The 20,073-nt window shown below is 42.3% G+C and overlaps 1 protein-coding gene across 2 annotated transcripts in view; it reads left to right on the forward strand.

The window, feature by feature from the left end:
• Positions 1–2,327: 2,327 nt before the first annotated feature.
• The window catches only part of erfl1 (Ets2 repressor factor like 1), a 50,090-nt gene continuing 32,344 nt past the window's right edge, over positions 2,328–20,073 (forward strand). Inside the window, exons 1-3 of one of the 2 annotated variants that reach the window (XM_031288569.2) lie at positions 2,328–2,472; positions 2,777–2,874; positions 14,901–15,066. The gene's annotated coding sequence lies outside the window, so the exon portion shown is untranslated. Of the gene's footprint in view, positions 2,473–2,776; positions 2,875–10,698; positions 10,943–14,900; positions 15,067–20,073 lie in introns of those variants that run through there. The other variant, XM_031288572.2, reaches the window with a different exon arrangement.

Below are 20,073 nucleotides of genomic sequence, written 5' to 3' on the forward strand. Positions count from 1 at the left end.
ATAGTCTGATGCATGGGCACTTTGACCTTTAGACTGTCTGTAGTCCCACCAAATCATAGCTCACCATATTTTACAATGATCATCAAAGGTTTCACAAATAAAATGCCAAGAATGAATTAATCCACCATAAACTAATGCCATGAAAGTATACAGTCTAGTAAGAGGCAAGAGGTTTTCAGAGAGTCAGTGGATCTCACAGGAGCTCAACATTTTGCCATCTTTTAACAACGCATAGCCGAAAAGATGCTATTTGTCATGTTGATTTCTTTAGTTTGGTTGGTTGTGACTGACCTCTGCAACATTTATTTGGGCACTTGTATCTTTTATCACCCAATTATAGCTCACCATATTCTACAACAAACCTTGCAGGTTTCACAAATAAAATGCCGAACATGTATTCATCCATGATAAGAAAACAGTTCCATAAAGGAAAACACAATACAATCCAGTAAGAGGTTCCGGAAGCATTGCTGGGTCTTACAGCAGCTCACCCATTTACCTACAGTCTGTCATGTTGATATTTGTTTTTCTTCTGCTGGTTTTGACATTCCATGTGCAACCATGTGTTTTTGCTCATTTTTAACACATCTGTGTCTGTATTTGTTCTTCTTTTAAAACACAGCACTACATTTAATAATACAATGCTGGTGGGATAAGTGCCTTTATAAGCATGTTGTGTTGAAAACCAGACACACAGATGTGCTGAAAATGACACATCAATTGTCAGAGTGAAGCTGAAGCAGAGTGTGCCAGTAGCTCTAATGAGCCTGAGCTCTTAACATCCAAGGGAAAGCAACAGGAATCTCAATCTCATAATTGATTTTAATAACCTAACATGCATGGTGTGAGGAAGTCCTCTTGCATCGAGAGAACATGGGAGTGTGTCCGAGAGGCCACCCCCAAATCAGCAATGATAAAAGTGGAGCTGAAATGGGTTGTGGGATAGAATCAAGAGAAATGAGATACACCAAATTAGAAGAGATTGGCTTGATGGACTTGGATTAGAAGGAAAAGAGGTATATAGAGAGGGAATGACGAGAAAAGGAGGAGAGTGAGTGAGTGAGTGCATATGTGGAAGATGGGGAGAAATGGAGGGGAGGGGGGTTTCGGTACTTGGCAGTCTCTGGGTATCTCAGGTTCTCCCCGGCCGGGAAAGCGGTCGATATTTAATTGTTATTGCTAGCATGGAACGCACGGAAGCGGGGCCTGTACGAAAATTTCTCATTTATTTGGTATTCTTGTTTTCTCTCCTTTTCCTCCTTCCACCCGCCGCCCCTCTTTGCGGGGTGAGAGGAAAGTGAGGGGAGGTGTGTGTGTGTGTGTGTGTGTGTGTGTGTGTGTGTGTGTGTGTGTGTGTGTGTGTGTGTGTGTGTGTGTGTGTGTGTGCGTGCGTGCGTGTGTGTGTGTGTGGAAGGGGGGCGCACTGGGGGCAAATAGGGAAAGGGGATGAGATCCTTGGATGAAATCTGAAGGGGGGGAGAAACACTGCGTCCTCCTTTCCCAAGTTTAGTTTCTGTCCCTAGACACATCATATTCACCCTCTTTCACCTCCACGTCCACCCCCCACCTCCTCTATTCCCTCCCCTCTCCCCTCACTCCATCTACCCCCACCTGTCCAAAATGAAAAATCCGTCATTTTCATCAAACGTCCTACCAAATATTATCTACACTCCATTCCCAGAGATCGAATCTTATTTAGGGGCGACGGGATTCGCCATCTGTTTTCAAATTTCATTCCTCCATGAACTTTATTTTCCCTCGACTTTGGACAAAATTATAACCCGATCGATCCGCTTTCTGGCCACCACCCGTCTACATATATTTTTCCTTGTGCGGTCTCTTTACTGTGTAGGTCAATTTTCTGTCTCGCGTCCACAGGAACACGTGCACAACACAGTCTGCAGCTGATAGAAACTTGACTGCAGTCTGGCTGATGTGAGGTGGAGGTTCAGGCTCAGCACCTTCTGTCCCCCCCCCCTCTCTCTCTCTCTCTCTCTCTCTCTCTCTCTCTCTCTCTCTCTCTCTCTCTCTCTCTCTCTCTCTCTCTCTGCGCTCTCAGCTCCCCGCGTCCGGATCTCTCCCCTTCGCGCTTTCTCCCCTCTCCCGGCTTTCCTTTTGTGGTTAGATGTTTTATGTAAACTACATCATCACCAATTTCGGACAATAACTGGTGGCAGTGGAGTCACTTCTTTTTCTGTCAACTTTTTGTTGCTCCGAGGACAACTTTTCTCTAGCTATAGTCCTGCGCGCTACTTCCCCATCTTGATTCACCCCATGGGCAATACTCACATTGCCACTCAAACATCATGCCAGTGTAACTCTTCACCAATGTAGTTTAATGAAGGTGGAAGAATGCGCGGTCCGAGCTGTTAAATTGTCCAGATTACCATCAGTCCTCTGCGCAAATCGACAGGATTCCCAACAACCCAAGTGGGAGCTGCCGGTCATGTCAATGAATGTGCATCGGTGAAGGTAAGCATCCTACTTCCATATTCTGTTACTGACAAGTGGCATTAATAATTGAGAAACGCGTCAGAAATAAGATTCTCATGAGACGTATAATGCACTTTGGTGAGAGGGAAACATGCGCACCTCCTGCAGAAATTGATTGATGTATGCTGTGTACGCTCGTGCGCTGGAGAGTTGTCGAACAGCGCGCAGTACGTAATACGTCTCCCTGAAAGTAGATCGGCAACAATTCCTAAAAGGTTTCTGCTATAAAGTGAAAACGTGTTTGTGCGTTTCATTTGTGATTTGTATCCTACTGCGGCTTCAGGGACCGAGACGTTAAGGAGTGAGGCTGCTGCCAGACGAATGTGAGATGAACAGTTTAAGAGCGGTCGGGGAAGTGGAACACGAACTTGGGGAATGAAGGTACACTTCAAAAAGTTGTCAAAGTCACAACGGCTTTCGCAGGGTCGTATGTTAACATTTGATGTATTGTATGTATTTCTCTTATGATATTATGGATTAATACTGTATGCGTATAGGTGACCATAACCACGCAGCTGCAGTCTGTGTACTCAGTTCTACATGTAAATGCATCCCCACAGACTTATATTAACAGTAAGTCATGTATTTAAAGGTGGCATCTGTGTTTCCTTAAACCATATGTTGCAGCTTTCTATCACCGTTTCAATACCTCTAAGCATAACACATATGGTCATATTTAACTTGTGGATGCTGTGATAAAAGGGAATTTCACTCAGTTTAAGATCTCAACATCATATTCTTGTGGCCCGGGTGGTCTGCTCAGGCACCTCAAGAGGTCAAGGTCACATAGGCTCTGTTACCACACACACACATGGAGAAAATCCTTGAGCAGATCGCTGTCTAAATAGCACCTCAACATTTTATTATGCCAATTTTCCAAGATCACTACCAGCCAACGTCTTTGAATTTAAGATGATGTGTTTGATTGTTCCAAGGAAACCAACATTCTGTTTCCTTAAAAACACTAATTACATACTGCAGTGATGCTTACTGTGTAAAAGTGCTTCTCCCTTGCTCTAGTTCCTCTCCTGACATAAAAGGTGTCCAAGAAAAACCTGGTACATGACCTTTTCATTGATTTCAAGTTAATGTCACACAAGGTCAAAAACATCACTTGTAAAACTGAAAGGGCTCCAGCTGATTGTCTCATTTATAGATCAAAATCCAATGTGCAGCATGAAATTATAGTACACTATAGTTGAATGTGCTGGAAAATGAGGAATGTCATCTGTGTGTGTTAGCCATGCAGTAACAGATGAAACATGTTGTTTTCACTTTGTGAATAGGCTGACAAATGTGACTGAACACAGTGATGAGCTTCCATTGATGAGCTGGTATACATATGAATTTGAACTCTGCCAGTTAAACTTTAGTATAGTAGATTGATTGTAGTTTATAAGTCATTTGGTCAGTTGGACGTTTTTTTTCTTCTTCTGTTTCGTAGCTTCAACTGACCTTCCTTTAAAAAAGCCACATTGATCCATTGCCATTTATATTTCGGTGGAGATGCAGCGTTTCAAATTTCTACATCATTCGTGAATTTATGCATTTCTTAAATAGTACTCATTAATCTACAATGCACCTGATGAGTAGCCTGTTAAGATATGTCCCGTCATTTAGATAACTAAATGTAGAGAAACATTCTTTTATCATATTATGTCCTAAATTTTTGCTTTTGCTCAGCAGGTCAAAAATGACATTACATGCCGAAAGTAAAGGACTCCCAAGGCGTATACCCAATTGACTGGAGTATCTCACGGTGGCACAGACTATGTTAGTTAACAAATTTATATTTTCAAATGAGATAATTCAGCATTGAATTTCAGTGTTATTCTCCTTTAAGTAATTGAAATGTAGCAGAGTAGCCTCCCTTAAGACCTCGTAGATCTAAATATCTCCCTTCATCATGAAGAGAATCTTACTTTTGTCGACTAGGGAATGTTTGGATTTCCTAGGGTTTGAAGAACCTGGTCTCACATCTAATCTACAACATGCTCCCCATGAATACAACATGATTAGTTCCCACTGCAGTCTTGATGTTTTTTTCTGCATGGCCATGCCAACAATACCCCAGCAGTTTCCACTTCTTCCTGAAATAACTTTGCCTATTGACACTGATAATGTGTTGATCAATATGGCAGTTTTGTGCTTATTCTAAACCACAATATATCCGTACCCTCTGTATGAATCAAGGCTCCGTGAGGCCCCACCGCAAGGGAGCGTCCCTCCATTGATTAGGTATTAGCTTCACCTCCTCCAACGCCCAGCCACTTGTTTGCAAACGTGGCTCTATTTCGGAGGTATTCAAACGATCACTAAGCATGGGAGCCAATATTTATAGAGGGTTTAACAGGTTCATTATAGTCAGTGGGGATGGTTCCTCCGAGGGATGAAGCACTCATAAAGGGCCCAGCAGAGTATGTCCCCATCCACTGAGCATTTGACAGTACAGTCAATGACTCCAATCATTCCTCATCTGCTTTATGGCCATAGCGACGTTTATAGCTGTTATGGTGTTAAAATAAAAGCATTAATGGATGCGAAGGGCAGGGGCTCTATTCAGCAGGGTGCTGCATTTAATCAAGGGTCACTCTGTGTAAAGTCCATAATCCACTTGGTGACAGTTAGTGCCACCCCAGGGTGTTGCTTGTACAGTATACACACACTGTTGCTTCAAGGGAGGCTATGGTATGAAATTCACTCATTTTACACTAATTTAAAATATATCTCATTTTCCTGCACACTCAATCAATTGTACTTCATTTATCAACATCTTGGTCCAAAGATCTTCCTCATGTAAAATCATATAGACAAAAAGCATCATTTTTTCCAAATGTTTTGCCTTGATGCACCTGTCAATTAGAGTATCTGATGCGCAAGACGTTTGTAGTAATATTTGCTGAAACATGCAATACTGTTTTTTTCTTTTGTTTATGCGGAGTGTTGTACAGAGTGTCAAAATGATCTGTAGTGTACCATGTTTACAGTCAAACTTCCTGCATTAGTGAGCGACATCATTCCATTTATATGCACTCTATTTATTGCACATAATTCATGCACTAAATGCTCAGATTACAGTACGATGGCATGCAAGTAAATGTAGCCTCTCCTTTCTGTATTTATCTTGCTACAGACATGTATTTTCCCTTTCAGTATGCTGGCACAAATTTAAGCTCTTGAGCTTGTGTCCACTCATTTCTCTCTCCTTCCTCTTCCAAATCCTCATTATTTTCTTGCTCTCCCCACAGTGCCTTGTTCAGCCCTGTTGAGCTACTGTTTGAATTGTGTCTCTCGCTAAACTACCTGTTTGTGTTCCCCACTTTCTTTCTGCTACCTTCCCATCTTCCGCTAGACCCAAAGCAGCTTTCCTTTTTTGACAGCGTGCCCCCTGTTTTGGAGTCACTGACCCCCCTCAGCACTCTCCTCTTCCTGCCCCGACTCCCACTTAACCCCATATTTCACAGATGAACTACGGCTAATTTCCCCCCAGTCCTCTGAACAGCGCTCTCTCCACTGCTGGAGCACGCTTAATTACCCACAATTAAAGCCAAACGCTAACGAGAAAATTGCTCTGTTATGAAATGACTTCAAAAGAACTAGAGTAAGTAGAATGGATTGGAGGAAAAGTTGGGTATAGCCTCCGGTGGCAGGGAAGAGCTTCTGTGCTGTGGTTTCCCCTCAAGCTGTCTCAGTGGAAGGCAGTAAGCAAAGACTCCTTTGGCAACACCCAAAGCTGTGGACTACAATATTCAACAGCTAATATAAACTCAAGTGTTGGTACTGCGTAAGCACAAGTATTCACTTTAGTAATGGAATTAGTATTTGAAAGCTTTGTTGTGAGAGGGGAAAGTACTTTGTTTTCCTGTTTGGTCTCCTTAATCAGAGCAGTTCAAGATACAGTACATATGTATCTTAACTGGCATTTCATTTGTCACTCAAAGAAATATATGTTCCATTATGTCCCATGACTACACAGAAATAATGGCAATGACTGTAGCTGGTGTAACCAATGGATTTTGAATAGATTGCCAGCACTCTGTATGATATGAAATCATGGTTACTCTAAGCTGATGCTTATTACATTTCATGTATTGAAAGTGGCAACCTGTAATCATTGTACATGCCATGGTCTTTTGAAGTCAAAGACATATCGCACCTGCTGTTGATGTATTTATGACGTACAGATGAGTTTTGGTTTCAAGTCACCGTAAAGAAAGTGTTTGGAAAACCTTTTTTTTTTTTTTTTTGCAAAACAACAAATTCAATACAGACTTACTGTTTTAGTTTTAGCTACACAATCCAATTTTAAAGGCTCAATTTACCCAAATGTAAAACAACAATAACAAAAATGTTTTCATATACCATTTCGTATCTAGCGATGCAAATGGTTTTGTCGTCATTTGCCTAGGTTTTGAGATATCAGTCTCTAAGGGATCACCAAAGTTATTACAATTCATCCTGAGAAGGAAAAAAATGTGTTTAACAAATTTCACGGAAATTCATTGAGTAGTTGTTGAGACATTTCACTCAAAAGCACAAATATCAACCTCCTGGTGGCGCTAGAGGAAAAGTAATAGAATCACCAAAGTCATGAGGCTTCATCCTCTGGAAACGATACATTTCTGTTCAAAATGTCATGGCGATCCATTTAATAAGGTTACACTGCGATCTCGAACACATTCTCGTAACATAACAGCATTATCTCGTGAAACCTTGCTGAACCAGTCTTACAGCAGCCGAGCTTAATTGAGACACCCAGATGTTAGAGTGTATCCGGCACAATATACCTGACCACAAACTCCATTCCCTGTCACCGAGGAATGTGCCAAGTCTCTCCCCCCTCCAACCTCCCAATCCAATCTACAGCCGGCAAAATGAAACAAACACTAATTCGGATTATTTACGTCCAGTTTACAACACATGACGCAAGGTATGAGAGGGAGAAAAAGAGCTATATGGTGGGTGGATAATTGTAACAGTGGTAGTAATAAGTGCAGCGGCTACAGTGATAACAATTAGATTTGATTTCATTTGAGAATGCCTCCACAGCTGCTCCCCACTCAGCCCCTTAACCCCCTTTTTTTCCCTTCCCCCCTCCTTTCCCTCCCCTCGCTCCTCTCCCCCTAGATTAAAGTGGGTGTGTTAATTCCGTGGTGTAGCGATCGAACAGCTCTGGCAACAATGGGAAATGGGCTATTGATCAGAACAGCTCAGATTAAGACTAGGCAGTGGAGCTCTTTCTTGCTCTCTTTCCCCTCCTTTTCTCTCCATTTCCCATCTTCTTCTGCCTGTCTTCCTGTCTGTCCTGCTCATTTCCCCCAGTGCTCCTCTCTCTCTTTCTTTTGTCTTTCACACCCACAAAGAAGAAGAAAGTGTTTGCATGTATAAGAGAGTCTATGAGGATTTCCTTGTCCTTCCTTCCTGTCCCTCTTATTTTGCTCTCACTGCTTCCCACTCCTATGTGCTAACAAGAACCTCCGCTATTCTCTTAAAACATTGCATTTTAGCGTGATCAAATCTGAAAGATGCATAAAGACTGACAAGTATACAGTAGCCTCAAGCGGAAATATAATGCACGGTATATGGGAGCCTTTTACCAGTTCTCTCTGCTGCAATTTGACATCCATTCACATGAGATTTTATATCAATCAGTCACAGCGAGGCCCTGTGTTGTGCCACAATTAAAATCCACCCTATCAGAACAGCTCACATACCAAAATTAGCTGTCATGATCGGGCTGCGGGACAGCACACATTGGATTTGCATTGAATAGACATAAAACATACCAAATGTGAGGAGACAGCAAATCCATACAGTGAAAAGTGAGCTAAGAATCCCCTGCTCTACTTATATTAATTAACTCAGTCAATGGGGATGTGATAGGTCAGTTATTCATCCTCTTCCAGCGCCTCCCCACTCTGTCACATATACCTCCCAGGTGTCAGAGGCACAGACGCTCCAGCTGCCGAGCAGGGATCGGCGGGGAAGAAAAAGCACCCCGCTATGGACATTAGAATGTGCTGGTCTGAGATCAGAGGTTAGAGGTTACTGGCACGTTTCAGTGTCTGCTTCTGCTTTTGCCCTTTTGGATTTTAGAGGTGGCAAATGTACAAATGCAACAGACACTGCATACATGTGCAAATACTGTCATGCACCAACAACACACGCGCACACACACACACACACACACACACACACACACCAGTGGTCACATCAATATTGCCATGCCCCCTAGGGGACTCGCAGTATTGGCAAAGCTTTCATCTGCTGAGTGTGTGAGCGTCTGATACTCCCTCCTCCCGACACACACACACACACACACACACAAGCTTGACATACAGTAAGAAGAAAAAAAATACATACACACAAACAAATACAAAAAGCTACTCCCAGTGCAGCTGTTTGCAGGTGTGAACCTAAAAATCTAGGAAAGGAGTTGAGAAAGTGTCAGCTGGAGGGGTTAACAAGCAGTGAAGGCTGAGATCAGCAGTCGACACTAGAGGGCGATAAAGAGGTGCATGGGTTGTATCTGAGTGTGTGGTGACGTATGTGTATGGCTGTGGCTTGGACCATGGCCATGTTGTACCAACATTGCTCCAAGCATTCAATGTTTTTTGGCCTCCAACAGTTTTGTATACATTTTGAAAAAGGACTGTTTAAACACAAGTTAAGGGACTGAGGAGCAAATTATTAAAAGGGTGCAACTAATGATCATCTTTATCATTGTTCAATCTGCTGATTGTTTTCTTGATTAGTTGATCCAACATTTGGCCTATGAAATGTCTGAAAGGGGCGAAAAATGCCCAAGATGATGTCCTAAACCCAAACATATTCAATTTACAATGATGTAAAATCAGAAAAAGAAACAGCAAATCATTATTTCAGATAATGTAATCATTGAATGTTTGGCATTAAAAAGTTAAACAAAAAATCAATAATCAAAATAGTTGCTAATTGATTTTCTGACTAATCAATTAGGTGATTCATCATTTCAACTCTAGTCCAGTCAATCCACTATCACCAGTGAAAATACTTCTCACTGGCATCTTACTTCTGCTCGGCACAAAAACGATCCCCTCCTAAAGCTGCTTTTTCCTTTCAACATCTGATGTGACCCTTACCCTCTTTAGCAGTGGGTGCATGTTATGTTATCAGTACAAGAATGTGACCTCATTCCACTGTCACAGTCATTATAAGTCAGAGGAACTTGAACTAGACACCCAGCAGACAACACAGCATTCCGTTCTTCCTTCCAGCTTCAGTCCCATTTTCCTCATCGTTCGATCCCTTCACTTCTCCTCTCATTTTTTGATTCCGTTATCATAGACTCCGGCTCTCTGCACTCAAGTGAGCTCCATAGGTTTACCTAATTGATTATTAAGTTGCTGATTGGGGATCAATTAAATAATTAAAGTTATCAAGGGCAGAGTCGATTTACTGGCACCAGAGCCGTGTGTGTGTGTGTGTGTGTGTGTGTGTGTGTGTGTTTCTTTTTTAGGCAGACGGTTGATAAAGGTAATATTGAGTTGAAGACAGATGAGTTTCATCGTAATGTGGATTTTGCTGCAGGGACAGCGGGAAATTGTTGACAACAACAGTAAGTTTCCTCTTCTTAGTCTACTACAGCCAGACTGACAGGTAGAGCTCGAGCTTTGGTGAGTGGCGTTTTTGGTTTCCTTTACATTCATGGAAGAATAATATTGTTGTGGCAAGCTAGCAGTGATTCGTCTAGTTTCAGTCTATCCAGTTTTGGGTTTAGGTGGAGGTTTTATGTAATTTCAAACACTGTCAGGAACAATGAACCCAGTTGTTGTTGGGACCAGCTACTCTTTCATTTGACCATTTTCTTTGCTTCTTTGGGTCATTGCTCCCTAATTCAAGTTGAGCAACTTTTGGGGTCAACATGTTGGTTGGTGGCATCTTGGTGGCCAGTAGGGGGGGAGACAGAGGGGAGATGGAGAGGCTCCTCTTGTGGTGGCAGAGATATCCCTAAAAGAGAAAACACACTCATCATTACACTACACACACTCTCTCTCTCTCTCTCTCTCACACACACACACACACACACACACACACACAAACCTCATATATGAGACACAGGAGCGGAAACGGGTCGAATCCTACTTCAAATTCTCTTTCCTCTCGGCTTGTCGACCGGGGAAAACAAACCGACCCGAGGCACAGCGAATGGGGATTTACTAATTAACTACTTATACACACACACACACACACACACAGAGAAAGAGAGAGAGAGATACACACCTCCTCTCATCCCTCCTCCTCCTCCCCCCTCCCTCCCTCCGCTCTCCTCCCCGGGTTCAGGTTGGTAGTAGTGCTGCCTCTCCGGTCGCTGGCTCGCTGCGCCGTCAGAGTGAATGCGTGTGGATAGACTGGTCGCACTTCAGCCGGTGAGCGCTTTAACACCACTTCCTGAAAATAAAAACCGGAGGTATGTTGTCCGCTTTGTTCATTATATAATAGGCTCTAATATTTAACCTTTTTGTTTTTGTTTTTGGGGGATTTTTGTTTTTTTTTCTCGAGGAGAAAAAGTTATGGTTGTTGTGCACTAGTGAGTGTGTTTAAAATATGATCATGACCGATTTGTGCTGGCGATATTAGTGTTCATTATTTTAATGGTTTTGCTATTGGAATACTTGTTTCCCTGTATCATCAGTTTGAGGATTGCATTGTAACCAAAAAGTTGAAACGTGCGTAATTTACGCAGCCTCTTTTTGCTGCCATTATCTGAAAGCCTGGATTTAGTTTTATTAGCTCTCGACTTCTTTTCGGAAACTTTGTGCAAGTGTAAGTCATTTGTAAGCACAACACACAGCAGAAGAGGGAAATAAGTATCCTGGTTTTGGTTTGCATGTGTAAAAGTCTCGGCTACACGGGAGCACTTTGATGACTGCTGTCGGCGTTGGCCCGGATTAGCCTTTAAGTGTCTCTATTTGTTAAGGCGTCCAGCCCTCACCTCCACACCGCCGTATCAATCAGTCAATTAAACAGCCACTCACACAGAGCTGCACGAGACCTCAGCCGGTGCATCTCTCTCTCTCTCTCTCTCTCTCTCTCTCTCTCTCTCTCTCTCTCTCTCTCTCTGGTCCATCTTTGCGTGTGTGTGAGTGTTTTGGTGTGTTTGTGTGTGAGAGAGAGAGCACGGGAGTGAGTGACCCCGGATAATTTACCTTTATAAATATGTTAGAAAGTGTGTGTGTGTGTGTGTGTGTGTGTGTGTGTGTGTGAGAGATATTTGGGCTCGTTTGTATTTATTTTTTTGTGTCATGCTGCTTGTGCTTTATCCTCAGATGTGGGATGTAATTGCACGTGCTACTATTTTGGTTTATCTGACATACTTAATTATCCTAATCAATCAATCAATCAATCAATTGTTTTAGTTTCTCGATTTAAATTTGTAATCAATTTCAAGTTCACCCTCCTGCCTTGAAGAGCCATATTTGTTTGAAAGAATTTTAATTATAGCCCTCTATACCAACATGTTTCAGTTTATATTCCCAGTTCTACACAAATCCACATTTCCCTCACCCCCTAAAAAAACAACCAAGTATAGTTCCAACTCTTGGACCATGTGACCATCCGTCAATGTGTTTACCAAAGGAAAATATCGAAGTTTACTCTCACAAGAGTGGAGCCGATGATTTATATATGTGTTCTCAGTCTCGCATGTTTGTTTCAGATGTGGGCGCATCGATACAGTGCAGAGCCGAACTTGAAAAAATATTTGGAATAGGCTGTGCTCATCTTTATGTGGATCCGCTGGTCGCTCCTCAGATTTCTTTTTCTTTTTAGGTGTTTACCCCCCTTACAACTTTGATGCATATTTATGTGCGCCATTGGTGTAAGCTACTCCATCAATTATTTGTGCCAGTATATATCCAGATAAACAGTGTTTGTAAATCAATACACGCATGTAACTATTGCAGATTAAGAGATCGATCAATGGATCCACCCTAACCCTGGCGTCAATTATTCACATCTAACTTTACACAACATCAGCCTGCCGCAACAACGTTTGCTGCGTGGGAGTGTGTGCGTGTTTTTCTGACAGAAAAAAAACAAGATTTACAATTGAAGAAAGCTTTAGGTTTATTTGTTTAATTTACAGTAACAGCAAATACATTTAACGAAACATAGAATAACATTAATAATAATTGTTATATATTTGTTCCATCTATTCTGCAGGTATTTGTTTTAATTAAGTACAAGGGAATAAATAAAAATAATACTTTTTTTTTTTTTTCTGATTTATAGTTGTTTTCCGGAATCATTAAAAATGTAGTTTGGGGTTTTTGTAACTTTACAATCAGACATCACCTCTCTCTCTCTCTCTCTCTCTCTCTCTCTCTCTCTCTCTCTCTCTCTCTCTCTCTCTCTCTCTCTCTCTCTCTCTCTCTCCTGTTCCGTCTGTGTTTCCTGTGTGTGAAGTTTCAGGCCAACGTGTTGAGCCCTCTCTTCTCCAGTCTCAGGCCGATTTAATCGGATTATTTCAGTGGCTCTTGTGTCGCTTCTCGCCGGCCGTCTCATCCGTCTCTGTGCTGTCGATACTTGGTGGTAATATTTCCGACATTAAATGGCATTTGGGAGAAATTTCTCCCCACGTCACTCACCCTCCCCTCCTTCATCCTTCACCTCTGCACGGCTGCCTTTGAACTCGTTAACCCGTCCAATTAATTGTGTTATTATAATATCAGCGCTTTAACGCTGCTGCTATTTACCCCACACTGTGCAGGCAAATAATTATAAATATCTCTCCAGCCACTGATAGACCTTCTCTGCTCATTTTCTTTATGGGGGGGTGGGGGTGGGGGGTTATAATATTGACAATAATAACAATATTAATAATGATAATAATAATAATCGATAGCATTATCTTGCTTCCATATAACAAACAGGATAACACTTCTTTTCGTTTTAAAGTAATATTATTATTATTAGTAATAACCTATTATTGTTATTATTATTATTATTATTATTATTATTATTATTATTATTAGTAGTAGTAGTAGTAGTAGTAGTAGTATTATAAGGCTATTATATCGAAGGAATACTCTACACTCAAGAGTTTATTTCTTAAAGCATCCTGTTAGAACTTGAAACTCCTCCTTTTCCACTTCATTTATATTTATAAAAAAATATCTTATTAGATTCTTCCAAAAAGTCATTTTATAATTGTATTTGCTCCGATTAATGTATTTCATTTAATCTTTAAGAATAAAAATACGTAACTAATTTACTGCTGTTCCGTCCGTAATTCACTCGCCGTCAGAAAGAAAATATAAACATGGCTATTTCTTTTTTATCTTTGTTTCCATTCTTTTGCTTTATTTTTTTAGAGAATTGTTAGAATCATAATCTTGTATTAAATTCTTTCTTTGTAGATTTTACCTGAGTCTTTTTTTTTTTATTATGTCCAATAGCCTATATGTCTATATGCTTTCAATTACACTTTCTTTTCGGGTTATGATTTTGGATGTAGCCCTTCCTAATATATTTCTCTTTTCTTTGTTTTTGTTTTTCCTCTTCATGGAAATAGACTATTGGCTTTCTTTTATTCATCAAGGCAGTCGACTTATGGGGGCTCTCACCTCTTCTCATCTCCACCTCCATTCGGAAAAAGAAACTTCTGACTGCTGCGAGAGGCAGGTTTTGATTTTTAAAAAGTGCTCTCATCCTTAATGTGTTGTCATCTGGAAAGCAATTTCGTATGATCAAAGTGCGGCTAGTTAGTGCGGTCAATATCCTTTCCAGCAACCTTCTCATATATCGATAACAAGACAGCCGAGCCTCTCGCTGAGCTGCGTTCAGGGCCTCTGTATATCCGCTCTGTGTACCGATAAACCCGGATACACCCGGTGCGCAAATAGAGCTATAACCTCATATATACATTTCAGAAGACTTCCACATAAATGCAGCAGAAATATAAGTCACTCTAGGGGATTTGGTTGGAATATTGTAGAGACATCGACTCGACACATGAATACCATCAATTGCGATTATAGGCTAAGTTATTTGCAAATAATTGCGCAAAAGACGCACTAAGAAGAAGGGAGATGCTACCTTATTACTATTTAAGTCATGTATATGGGGTATTAGTGATTTTTTTCTCATACTGGCATCTCTTCCTCTACTGTATGACAGTAAAGAGTAAATAAGGTGATTGATCTGTGGTCGATGTGGCAGCAGTCCTGCGGGAAAACAACAAAACACTAGCGCCAGGATCGGCTCCACTCAGCTGGACCGACACGTCGCCGGTCCCGGAGTTCATTTGCTCTTATTTCATTTTTTTTCTGATTTGAATGAAAAGTTTTTTTCACACAGACTCGTCTTTTGTGTCCATAATTATAATTTAATTTACTATCTGTTTTTTCTTTTCTTTTTTTTTTTAGTGACGCATTTGTGCAGCGCGACAGCGGCACTTCTCCCCTCTGACCTCCTCCCTTCCGGGTCGGAACAACAAGCGTAGCGGCGAACCAGTTCCAGTCCAGTCCGAGAGACGGTGATCGGGCTTCGGCCTCAGGTGCATCTCTGAGGCGGGGCGACGCGGAGGTCCAGGTGGGTGAACTTCCTCCTCCAACCTGCCAATATCTCAGTCTCCCTCTGCTTTTCTCGCTGCTTCTCTTTTACACTTGCCTTCATTTGTCTTTTAAAACCACGCTCATTATATCCACAAATATTACATATCACATTATAGGAAGTGAAGTCACTTCAGGTCAAAATGTTTTTTTCCATGGAAGGAGTCATGTGTTGTTAATTTAAAATTGAAGATCACAACTGCCAAGTGTGTCCACGTGGAGATAGAAATTGTGACACTTGTAATTTTATATGGACTATATTTTTGATTTTAAAGATATATTACTGCACAATAGGAAACCTTTGAGACTCTCACTGACTGTTAACTCAGGAACTCAGATTATTATGAACACAGATATTTTGATAGTGATATCATTTTGAAGTTTTGAACAATTTTGAACGTTGCAAGATTTCCTTGGTCAGATACCTTGATCAGCTTTGGATTCAGGGTTTGTTTTTTTGTTTTTTCAAACACCTCTTTCTTGCTATTGAAAATGTGTCGGTGATGAAGCCGCACAGACCTGTCTGTGAATAATCAAAGGTGTCCAGTGCACTATGCAATAGCCCTTGGCCATAACTGGTCACATGAAGGATGCTCCTCCAGCCGGGCAGCCAATGTCTGAAAGTATCCTCTGGCTCCTCTGCTCCATCCTAATTCTACTTATCTGATGTTAGCCCCTTGGCGCACATTAAAATTTGTGTTTCATTATTCATTATTCAACAGGCATTACTGTTTGGTTGTAAACACACTTCTACCTGTTACACTCTAAGCCTATAGGGCAATTGAAGGACTCCTTTGTATCTTTCCCACCATCTCCCTCGTGCCCCCCTCTCTCTCCCGTGGCCCTCATACCCCTGTCGTCTCTCGCTGCCACACCTGGTAACTACAAACTTGTACACAATAATAACAGCCAGATGTATCCATATATCTCTCTATCTAGCCTGTCGGCAGTTAGTGGAGTGGCTGAGAGACTTGCAGGCGTGAAAGGTCAGTTAATCAATGGTGCACAATTTGACAAATCCCAGCGACTCTTATCGTCCTCACGGGCGTTTAGGGCCAAAAGGAGGACCACCGAGATAAATGCTTAATCCAGGAAAGAGAGAGAGAGAGAGAGAGAGAGAGAGAGAGAGAGAGAGAGAGAGAGAGAGAGAGAGAGAGGACAGATACAGGAGCCCTGTGAAGCAGATGGGCATGCAAAGAGATTGGGAGGTGGAGGGTTTGAAGGAGTTGGCGAGTGGAGAGAAATGGAAGAAAGAAGGAGACATGGAAATGGCTCAAAGCAAAACTGGAACGTGAACAAATGTGTCCGCATTTGGAAATGACAGATTCTCCTTTTCTCTGTCACGATAAAAAAAAGGGACAACTTTGTGGCTCTTAGATCATCGAATTCGCCTCAGGCTCGACAAGCCATGCACATGCCTTCTGGGTTGACATAGAAATCCTGGTTCACTCTCAGTTATGGCTCTGCTGCTGTGTGTGTAAAGTTGAGAAAAACGTGAGGAAAACAAAGGTGTATGAGTGGTTGAATTCTCCTGTGGCATGTTAGCCTGCCTGCAGCAGTGTGCAACCAAGAGGAAAATGAGCTTTTGTCCACAAGGCTGGCCTCTTTTTTCTCTCAGCTTTTTGAACTGCAGGGGTTTGGAAGGTGGCACAATTTCTTTGCCCTTTATACCCTTAACAAAGATCACCCCAGGATGACATGGTGACAGTTGTTTTTTTATTGAGTTGTAATGCACTTTTTATTTCTTGTATGTGGTTTTATTGGCATTCATCTCATTTAGGTTAACGATCAAAATGGTGTAATTGTCACCAAAACTGATTTCTTGAATGTGTGTGTTTTTTTCCCCACCTGGGTGCGAGAGAGCTGCTTGAGCAATCACACAGACAGACGCTCATGTCCTTTATCTTCATCTCAATACAAGTTTAGTGTAATTCGATTGGGATTAGTTGCACTGGCATGACAGCAGATCCCTAGTATTGCCAAAGCACTTAGGAGGCAATGACAGGACCACATCGACATGCGCTTACACAACACCCTGCGACTGGTCAACCTTGTAGAGAGAGAAAAACAGAGGGAGAGAGACAAAGTGGAGAGACAAAGTGACAGCCAAGTCAAAGAGGTTTTGGCAAAATCTCAGGACGATGAAGGTAAAGGATGATAGAAAGTTGTTGAAAGAAGTGCAAAAAGAAGAGGGGGAAAAATGATGAAGGGACCCGGATGACGAGCAGAGCTGAAGCATGACAGAGTGCGTCCAAAAAGATGAAATAATGATTGACTCGCAGGGAGAGTGATGGAGAGAGAGGAGAAAGAAGGAGGGATATAAAATGGAGAAAGAAGGAGGTAGAGGAGGTGAAAGAGAGCGAGCAGGAAGAAAGGGCTGAGGACAGAAAAAGAGAGGACAAAAGATAGAGGGAGCAAGAGAGGATAAAATGTTTAAGAGTGATGTACGAGAAGAGGGGAGAGGAAGAGATTTACTATAAGTCAAGTTGTCCCCGGTCAGTCATTAATCCGATTTAAGAGCAATTAAGGTGAGACTGATTCCTTCCTAGAGAGAAAGAAATAGATGGAGAGGCTGAAGAGAGGGGGGGAGAAAGAGAGGAGACAGCGAGGGAGAGAAGAAAAGAGTGATTGAAAGAGAAAAGTGGGAAAATAAAACAGGTGTCTGAACTCTGAACGCCTGTTAGTGGACAAATTAGAGGCAATAGAATGTATACAGAAAACATGGCGACTCATTTCAAACTGAGAGATGTAATTATTTTGTTGTGACATTTGACTACATGCACAATAGATCGACTTACATGTAAAACTGTTGAAGGGCAAACTGAGGGTGAGAGGTGAAATATATATATTATAATTTTTTTTAATTTGTAGTACATAAGGTTTTGGTGCTGGTTTTCTTACACACTGGTATCCTTTGAATAACAGACATTTCCCATGAGATCAGGACCATACAGAAGTAACACTGTTGACCGAAGCTTAATGTGAAAGCAACCAACCAGGACCTCCAGTCTGCATGTTGGAGCTCTGCTACCTGTGAGATTATTCCTCTGAGAGCGGACAGAAGTTGTAAAGTTTAGTTTCAGGTGGAAGCACACAGGCCGTTACCCTCCCGTCAGCAAGAGACAGAGAAGGGCAGTGAGGAGAAACAGACGGAGAGCGAGGGACAAAGTGAAGAAGAATCTCCTTTGAATGAAAATGAAAAAAAAAGCACAGAAGCAATGAAGGTAGCTCCCTTCCTCCTCCTCCTCCTCCTCCTCCTCCTCCTCCTCCTCCTCCTCCTCCGCCAAACCCCTCCAATCCCAGCTCGGTGTGCTCTGTTGTTCCAGATGTGTATCAGAGGTCTCAGGGTCGACACAGGGGTCCCTCCACTGCTGTAGCATTTCTATGTCTATTGGGAGATGGTGGTCCTGATAGCTCGGCCGTCTGACACGTACACAACAGTACATAAATCAAACGCACACATACATACACTCACTCCATTTATCTCCCACTCAAGCAGTGCGGTGATAGCAGCCAACTCTGCATAGAGTCAGTGAGAGGGAGAGGTTGTGCTCTTTCTTGTTAAGTGGGAAAGTAATGGGTAGCTGTAAAAGGTTTACTTCTGTTGCTGCCATCTCTATTGTTCTGGCCTTCCCAGTGTTTGTGCCTCTTTTGTTGGATGTGCTTGAACAGTATATAGCACACTCGACTGCTTCCGTAATTGCCGTTCCACATAACTGCAGGACAAGAGTGTGTTATTATGAAGCCTGTTAAGGCAAAGAATGGAGCAAATTGAAACCTGAGGTCATAGATTTTGTTTTGCAACATTTTAGGCATTTCATTGGAAATTATTTTACATGATTTCATTCACTTATAGTATATCAATGCTGAATACATCTATTTTTTAAAAGCAGCTCACCATTATAGGAACAATTACCTTGTACACATCTCCTTATTTAATTTCATTTTTGTATCCTGGCTTTTCTCCCATCAAGATTCTGTCTATTTTTCTGTGGCGCATCTATTGCAGTTTCTGTGAACCAATCTGAAACCCATCACAAGTCCCAGATTGAGAGGCCATTTGGCTGCTGTTGACAGGAGGGAGCAGCTATTGACAGGGCCCTGCCGGGGAGGCGTGTCTCAGGCCCCACGTCCAAAGCGTTTGTGGCGTTTAATACACTGTAGCAGCGGTCTTCACAGCCCTCACCCTGCATGCTACTGCCATTGGGATCAATATGCACTGGTTTAGAGAGAAATGGACCATCTGATGCACACTCGGAGAGAGGGATGAGGGAAAATGAGTGAGGGAGCGAGACAGAAACAGCAGGGAGGGGTGGAGTAGCAAGGGATTTAAAGGAAAAAGAGAGGAACAAGCTTGAAAAAGGGGAGCTGGCGAGACCAAAACGAGGAGAAGGGAAGAGAGGAAATGATTAGAGACACGGTTTAAAAGACATGGAGGCAGAGTGCTACCCAGCATGGAGATAGATAGCAAGGGAGAGAAAGTGGTCAGCGGTTGAAAGAGACATTCAGCTGGGAGAGAAAACAGATTGGAGTGAACTGCGATAGACACTGAAAAAGAGGAAGACTCTAGACACCAGTGAGGATACACACAGGAAAGGAAAAAAGACATAAGGGAAGAGAAGAGTGGGAGATAGGAAGGGAGAGGGGGCGGTAGACGAAAGGAGGGGGGAGAAAAACAGAGAGAGAGAGAGAGAGAGAGAGCGGGGGAAGGATGAGGAGAAAGGGAGCGGAGGGGAGGGGGGTAAAATTTCCATCAGGTTTTCAATTGGGGCGGATCAATAGTGTATTAGAGCTCACCTTGACCCCGTCTCTCCCCCTTCTCCCCGGCCCAGCACACAGGCCAAGCTTCTCTCCCTCACAGCAGGGGACAGAGAGGGGGAGAGATTGCATTACGGCCTCCCTTTCTTGGACCAAAGTGGCAGAAAATGGCACAATAAAAGCAAGAGAGGACAGAAAGAAAGAGGAAAACTAAGTCGCGGCAGGCAGA

This window comes from Sander lucioperca, chromosome 10, assembly GCF_008315115.2.
Source record: "Sander lucioperca isolate FBNREF2018 chromosome 10, SLUC_FBN_1.2, whole genome shotgun sequence".
NCBI classification, from domain to species: Eukaryota; Metazoa; Chordata; class Actinopteri; order Perciformes; family Percidae; genus Sander; species Sander lucioperca.